The sequence below is a fragment of the Mastomys coucha genome, unplaced genomic scaffold, assembly GCF_008632895.1.
Source record: "Mastomys coucha isolate ucsf_1 unplaced genomic scaffold, UCSF_Mcou_1 pScaffold20, whole genome shotgun sequence".
NCBI classification, from domain to species: Eukaryota; Metazoa; Chordata; class Mammalia; order Rodentia; family Muridae; genus Mastomys; species Mastomys coucha.
This window is the reverse complement of record NW_022196903.1, coordinates 114,113,775-114,121,766: the sequence shown is the minus strand read 5'-3', so window position 1 is coordinate 114,121,766 and position 7,992 is coordinate 114,113,775. Positions and strand designations below refer to the sequence as shown.

The following is a 7,992-nucleotide window of genomic DNA, read 5'->3' as shown; positions in this document are numbered from 1 at the left end:
ATACCATGACAGGGAAGCAGGAAGATCAGACTTAAAGGCCTGCCAACATGTAAGAATCCAGAAAAGTGGCCCCAGGGTCCTCTGATTGGGTCTGGGGTCACAGAGATAAAATAAAGATTTGTCAAGTATTAATTCAAGAATAGCAAAGAGGAGTGTGTGCTAGCCTCAGGGAGGTTTGGAAGTCCTCAACCATTGAGCTAGTCAAGACAACCCCAAATATAAAGGTTGCACGTATGTGTCTTTCATTAGCAAATCTAGAGAGCTCTGGCAAGTGGCTAGAAGCAAGAGCATCCTCCAGGAGCTCAGAGTGGGTGAACAATTCACCACTTTAAGTGCAGTTTATGATAGAGAAGGTCATATTTGTAATGGTGCCGAGTCACCAGAGAAAGAGAAACGGCTCGTAGAGTTCTGTACCAGAGGTCAGAGGAGTAGGCAATCCATCCGTCAAGTCAAGGTTTGACAAACAGAAGGCAGGCTGGTGGCACAGGAAAATCATAGCTCTGGGCTAGTCTGGGCTACATAGTAACCTCTGTCTTAACCACTCTCCCCTTACCCTAAAACATCTGTGCTCTGTGTTGGTGGGAGTGAGGGCTGAGTGGTGCTGAGGCTAGAAGACTTTCTAGTTACTGGTATCTGTTAGAATGTAAACTCCTCCAAGAAATGTTATGAAGTGGAAACTTCTAATTTCTTTGGTAAGTTAGTTATGTCCAATGACATTTTGCTGGGGCACACAGGTAAAAGGATGTCTTGCTAAAGCAGACACATGAAAGACTGTTTTCCTGAAGCAGACACGGGTGAAAGGATGTTTCGATATAGCAAACATGGGAAAGGACACTTGACAAAGAAGTATAAATATGACCCCACAGACCACAGGAGATGAGCACTGTGCATTGGTTTGGTTTGCTCCGCCTCCCTATTCTTCGCTAACTACACACATGTATCGGTTCACCTTATATAGTGTTGTTGATCTCAACTTGTGGAAACACCACCATGGAGAGAAAGAGCAGTTCACCAAAGAACTACTCGTGAGGTTCCTACAGCAGCTTGCCTCTTCTGCGGCCTCGACTCAGGCTGGTTGGCGAGCCTAGCGGTTTCTTCAGGACTGGACTGTTGCCAGTTTATGTGTGGTGTCTGCCTGCTTAGAGGTCTGATCCGCAGCTGCTGAGTGGTATTTGGTGTTTGTGAGGAGACTGAAGAAAGAAGATTGAGCTTGCCCCCAAAGAACTACTGAACAGATCCACTTCCCTCATAGCCTAATAACTTTTCTCTTCCTCTACCTCAGCTGGGTGGTGGGCTAGAGGAGAGGTTGAACCTTTATTAGAAGTAGGTTGCAAAAAAAGTTATGCTTACAAGATTATATATTCAGAGCCTGCAAACAACTTCTGGAATATGATTGGGTCTACATGGTCCTACCAAATATTTAGGGACAAAGAACACTCAGCTTGTGTGAGCCAGGTTCTGCTGGCTGGGTAGAGAGAATGTGCCAGGTAGCACAGAGCCTTTGCCCTCTGCCACCCTAGCTCATCTCCTATTCCTTGCCGTCACAGGAAGTATGGAGCTGGGACCAAGGAGCTGACTGTCCTGTGATCTCTAACACTCAGGTGAGAAATGCCCCTTCACACCAGGCCCTTGTGTTCACACCACTTACCTCTTGGGGGAAATACCTTTATTTTAGTGGAGCCGCTTCTATGTAAAGGTTCTAGATCTTCCCTTTAACACTTCATAATTTAGACATTATTTAGGCTGCATGTTAAAACTGGAAGTTTCCCTTATAGTTCAGTGGTAAGGTTGGAACTCCTTTAAAGTGAAAAATTGGGATTCCCAGCAACCACATCCTGGCTCACAACCATCCATAATGGGATCTGATGCCCTCTTCTGGTGTGTCTGAAGACAGCTACAGTGTACTCGTATACATAAAATAAATAATTAAAGTGGAAATTGGTATGTTCCATCTTTATGACGTTATGAAATCAATTTCCCTTTTTCATTTGCATTGATTGCCAAGCACCTCAGAGAGAATCCCAGTTAAAAATATTACTTGTGGGGCTGGAGAGATGGCTCAGTGGTTAAGAGCACTGACTGCTCTTCCAAAGGTCCTGAGTTCAAATCCCAGAAACCACATGGTGGCTCACAACCACCTGTAATAAGATCTGATGCCCTCTTCTGGAGAGTCTGAAGACAGTTACAGTGTACTTACATATAATAAATAAATAATTCAAAAAAATATATTACTTGTTCAGGTCATGATCACGAATGCCTTTAATCCCAGAGGCAGAAGCAGGAGGATCTCTGTGAGTTCTAGGCCATCCTGGTCTGCATAGCTAGTTCCAGGCCAGTCAGGGCTACATAGTGAGACCCTATCTCAAAAAAAAATTTTTTTTTCATTATTTTCCACTTTGAAATCTAGATAATTCAGCTTGTATATTTTAAATTTAAAAATTGTGTGTGTGTGTGTGTGTGTTTTGCCTGCATGTATATGCACCACATGTGTGCCTGGTCCCCATAGAGGCCAGAAGAGAGGTCAGTCCCTTGGAACTCAGTAGCAGATGGTTGTCAGCCACCATGTGGGTGCTGGGTACTGAACCCAGATGGATGCTCTGTAAGAGTGAGAATTAATCAATGAGCCATCTCTCCAACCCTGACCTTGCTGTTCGTCAACAAGCTCTTCCACTATGTGATTTCAATTGTAACTTTTATTGATCGTAAAATTAGAGGCACCTTCCTTTACCAAGAATTGGAAAGTATAAAGCGGAAAAAGAAACCCCGGGGGAGGATGGCTCAGTTTGTCAAGTACTTCATATGCTTAACAACTGGACTTTGGATCCCTAGCACCCATGTAAAAAAAAAAAATAAGGTGCTGTGTGTGTATCTACAGCTCCATTGTTTGTTGGGCAGAGTGGAAGCTTCCTGGACTTCACTGGGCAATCACCTAGGGAAATCACAGGAACTGAGAAGCTGGTCCATGTTTGAGGGCAGATCCATTCCCCTCACCCGACCCCATTAAAAAAAAAAAAAGGTGGAGAGTGATCAAGGAAAACACTGACCTCTGACTTAAACACACACACACACACACCCCATGTGATTATTTATTTATTTATTTATTTATTTTGTCTTCTCAGATCTAGTTTCTCTGCTCAGGAACAGCAACTCTCTTGGCACTATTTACTTCCTCATACTTCCAGAATTTCACTTTCTTGTTTCTCTTTCACTTCTGTCACCGTTACATGTCTTGTCCCTTGGGGTAGTGACTGGAACTTAAGTATAGCATTGGGACTTCTCTGGACACAGGAACTAGCTAGCGGTCTGAGATTATCTGCTAGCCGCCTGGTTCTTCCGACATCCTCATTCTTGCTGGTTCTTTCCATGACTGAGAACCCCGCAACCCCCATCCCTGCCTCCCCGACAACAGTTTAAGAATTCAGCACGCAGCTGCCCAGGAGAAACAATAGGAACCTCCCAGCATCTCTGCTAGGGCTGATTCTGACAGGGCCGCTAGTCTGAGTGTGCCAACCCTGCTATGTAGTACACCAAGACAAAGCGGAGAGGCCGGGATCAGGTATGACATCCCATCCTCACGAGGGCAGGGCGCCCAGGCTTTGGGGACTCCGGGGAGCGCAGGTTCCGGGTGTACCTTCCTTCCTGTCCCCCGTAGCGAGCGGATAGGACCCTGGGGCTTCCGCAAAGTGCAGCCAGCCGGAGGGCGGAGCATCCGGAGGGCGGGGCTACCAGAGGGGCGGGGCTACCCGGCGAGCACGAGGAAAGGAAGGTGGAGTAGAGCACTGGGCCAAGTGTCTGTCGGTCGGCAAACCTCCGCCTGTACGCCGCTCGCTCGGTACCGGCGCAGCGGCGTCTGCGTGGTGAGTCTGCCCACCCTAGTGGGCGCCCCCTCCGTTCCCCTCCGGGAGGAAGGGGTCGGCACGGAGCGCAGTTTGGTATTCTGTCGCTCCTTCGCGATGGAGGGGCTCTTGCGCCTTGGTGGAGGCGGGGTGGGAGCGCCGGCCTCAGGGTGCCGCCGCGGAGCTGGGGGCAAGGCACGGGAAGGCCTGGGGCGCGCGCCGCTCGGGTCCCTCCTCAGGGCTCGGTCCTGGTCCGCTTCGGGGCACGCCTCCTGGTGGACCCGGGGACCCCGCGGTCGCGCGCCACTCGGCAGGTGCGCGCGCGGAGCTGGAAAGGCGGGCCCGAGGTCCCGCTGCGCTCCGCTGTGGCCACCCGCAAAAAAAAAAAAAAAAAAAAAAAAAAAAAAAAAAAAAAGAACAAGGGACGGCTACAGCTCACAAATGGGCTCCGCAAGAGTCCTGGAACCCCAACCAAGGAGCACAGACCTGGGAAGGCAGCAGCGAAGGGCACCTTTCCTATACCCGTGGGCACCACTGTGTGCACAGCTCACACTCACGCCTAAACTGTGAGGAAGTGGCGGCCCCGCCGCGTTTCCAGTACCCAAAATGGTTTGAAAATGTGCACAGACTGGTTACTGATGTTTTTTTTTTTTTTAAGTTTGTTGATGGTTGGCTGAATAACCCTATAGGATTCTAGAAGAAAAGCCACAGCCTTCAGCCACCAAGTGGCTGGGCCCACAAGGATTCACACATTCATTCATTCATACATATATTTGTATAGTCAACAAATAAATGTGGACCAGGAACGGGCCAGGGTAGAACTTTGTGGGGGGTGAGAGGTTGGAGTGAAGAGCTCAGTAAAGGACCAGGTGATGTTGAGTATGGGCCTGGGCCTTCTAGGATGGGATTGGCCTTCATCTGAGAAGTCTTAGGCAGGGAATGAAGAGCAGCCTGAGGACCCAGGCCAGGGCTCCCCTACTTTCCCAGGCTACTGCCTGGTGCCATGGCCAGGCTTGCTTGTCCTTCCTGGAAAAGACTACCTTGAGGCCGGGTCTAGGATAACCTAGTTGTGGAAGGGAGCTGGGGAAAACCACAAGAAGGATGTGGACTTTCCACATTCCATCTCTACCCAGCCAGGAGACTGCAGCTCCATCCCAAGAGCCTTGGGCAGCTCTATCCTGGCGGTGAGCTCCGAGTGTTCCCTCTGGGGAGCCTGATCTGATGCTGGAGAAAAAAGTTCAGAGGCTCTAACACTTGCTGAGCTCTAGGAAGAACGCGGCTGGTGGGGGATGGGGGACGGGGCGGAATTGGGGGGGGAGCGTGGGGGGAGGGGCAGAATCGTGTGTGTCCTGGCCTCGGCTGGCTCTCCTGTCCAGAGTGGAATGGCCGCAGGGTTGGCTTCTCACAGCTGGGTTAGCAGGCATTTCACCGACTGGGTACAGGTTTCTGAGGGGCAAGGTGCTATCTCCTTGCTACCGTGGTATGTGGGGTTGGGTACAGGCTTTGGTGATGGCAGGTGAAGAGAAGCTGGCCGGATGTGGCATGCTCTAAAGAGATGTAGGAGCCGGGCGGTGCGCCTTTAATCCCAGCACTTGGGAGGCAGAGGCAGGCGGATTTCTGAGTTAGAGGCCAGCCTGGTCTACAGAGTGAGTTCCAGGACAGCCAGGGCTACACAGAGAAACCCTGTCTCTGGGGGGAGGGGGGGAGGGCGGGGGCGGAAGAGAGAGATTTAGGTAGCCCCAAGGTGGCCAGGTTCCTGGGGCTCTGAAGGATGAGTTGGTGTACCTGAAGGAGGGTGTACCTGAAAAGAGGGCTGTTAGGGCAGTTACTGGGGAGGCTGGGGGAGAGGGAGGGGGTGCCTACAGCTTGAGGTCACCTAGTTCCTCTTATTTGCAAGAGAGAATAGCCTACCCTGGGGCCCAGTGGTGCTGGGTGCCTGTGCTCCGGAAGGAAGGCCTGATGACACAGCCTTCTAGATCTTCTGAAGGGCAGTGCATGCTGTTCCAGCAGCCCTTTTGCTCTCTGGAGGCAAGTTGAGGGTTAGGGACCACCACCTCTAGGCTGTGTTCAAAACCAAACAGCCATCCTCATCAGTGAATCTGATGTTTCCAAGGATGTGAGCTGGAAACTGCCAGTCCGTAAGAAGCCCCCCTCCCGGGGGGGGGGGGTCTGTGGTCATGGGACACTTGTTCTGTGGTTGTATCTCTGGCCACCATTTGTTGGGCTGTGGCTGTGGAGGGGAGCTAGTGTTTCTGTTTCCTTCTGGGCACCCTGCCTGGCTGGCCACCCTCAGAGGGCACATGTATCTTTCCTCATAGTCTGAAGGAGACAGCTAAACTGAAGCTTCAGAGTAGAAGGCAGCGATGGGCAAGTACTATACAGAGCCTTCTTTTTTTTTTTTTTTTTTTTTTTTTTTTTTTTTTTTTTTTGAGACAGGGCTTCTCTGTGTAGCCCTGGCTGTCCTGGAACTCACTCTGTAGACCAGGCTGGCCTCGAACTCAGAAATCCACTTGCCTCTGCCTCCCAAGTGCTGGGATTAAAGGCATGCACCACCACCGCCCAGCTATTCAGAGCCTTCTGTGCCAGAGGAGCCCACAGAGAGCTTTGTTTTTCTTTTCGGATTTATTTTTTTTAAGGCAGTATGTTGCCCAGAGTTGTCTCCAGCTCCTACTCATCAACAGTTCCTCCTTGCTGGGCTGTGGTGGGACACCTTTAATCCAAGAACTCAGGAGGCAGACACCAGGGGATCTGAGTGCCAGCCAGGGCTGTACAGAGAAACCCTGTCTCAACAAACCAAAAAGGGTACTTCCTGCCTCTGCCTCCTAAGTACTGGGACTGTAGTTTGTACCGTTTATATTAATTAGCTCATTTTGTATTGCAGTAATTAGAGACTAGATTATTACTCTCTCCTACTCCCAGGTAAACTGGGCAGAGAGGGTCTCAAATTCAGATAGAGAATTCCCAGTTTAACTGCACCACTTCATTCTCAGACTGGGCCCTATTTCCCACGGGAGGAGCCCAACAGACCTCTGGGGTAAGCATGGTTTGCTTTTTTAATGCTAGGGAAAACCCCGGGCCTAGTGTGTGCCACATGTGCACTCTGAGTCAGACATGCAGAGCCCCTGCCTGTGGACTCTTCCCTCCAGCAGCCAGCGGGAGACAGGGCAGCTAGGCGTGTGAGTGGGGAGGCTGGAGCCTTAGTGCCAGGGACCTGTATGGTGGGGTCTCCCCCTCCAAACATCCTGGCAGCTGGCCACAGCTTCTTACTCTCTTACTCTTCTCCCTCGACTTTCGCTGGTCCAAACAGGGATCTTTCCGACAAAAGGGTGGTAGTATCTACCCTGAGCTAAGTGACATGAAAGGCAACCATTTCCAGAGGTGCTACCATCTTGAAAATTGAATTCTTAGTTGGCTTAATGGGTGTTTGTCCTCACAGACATGTTAGCCTTCAAAAAAACAATCAAGCAAAACCAAGTGGAATCAAGCAAACAGAAAACAGAGGAAAAGTATTTTGTGCACTCTCTATCTCTCTGCCTCCTTCCCTGCCTCTCTCTCTCTGCCTCCCCCTCTCTGTCTGTCTGTCTGTCTGTCTGTCTTTCTCTCTCTCTCTCTCTCTCTCTCTCTCTCTCTCTCTCTCTCGCCCTCTATGTGTGTGTGTGTGTGTGTGTGTGTGTGTCTGTCTGTCTGTCTCTGTTGGTGTCAAGTGTCTTCCTCAGTCATTCTCTATGTTTGCACGCGTGCGCACGTGTGCATGTGTGTGTGTCTGTGTGTGTGTGTGTGTGACAGGACTCGTCACTCACCAGTTTAGTAGACTGGCTGGCCAATGGGCTGTATGGATATGCCAGGCTCTGCCTCCCCAGCAGGCACAGACCACTACACCTGGCTTTTGTATGGTACTAGTGATCCCAACTCAGACCCTTATGCTTATGGGCCTGCAGTTTACAGACTGAGCCGTAGTCTAGCCCCGGTTTGCTTTAAATTACCCTTCTTCCTCAGTAAAGCAGACAGAGTTAGGAAGTATTTAGGAGCCAGGTGTTTCCCTACTGGCCCCTGGATCGGCCTAAGAAGGGCAGTGTGCTTTCTGGCATTATGCCTGGAAGGGTGTGGATGGCTAAGCCCTGGCCCAGGACTGGGCTATGCCTGGGAGGGTGTGGAT

General features: G+C 50.5%; 1 protein-coding gene across 4 annotated transcripts in view; it reads left to right on the top strand.

Annotated features, from left to right (window-relative positions):
* Positions 1–3,508: 3,508 nt before the first annotated feature.
* Bid (BH3 interacting domain death agonist) overlaps positions 3,509–7,992 on the top strand; it is a 25,031-nt gene continuing 20,547 nt past the window's right edge. Inside the window, exon 1 of one of the 4 annotated variants that reach the window (XM_031383244.1) lies at positions 3,509–3,556. The gene's annotated coding sequence lies outside the window, so the exon portion shown is untranslated. Of the gene's footprint in view, positions 3,557–3,729; positions 3,858–7,992 lie in introns of those variants that run through there. The other 3 variants (XM_031383243.1, XM_031383242.1, XM_031383241.1) reach the window with 3 other exon arrangements.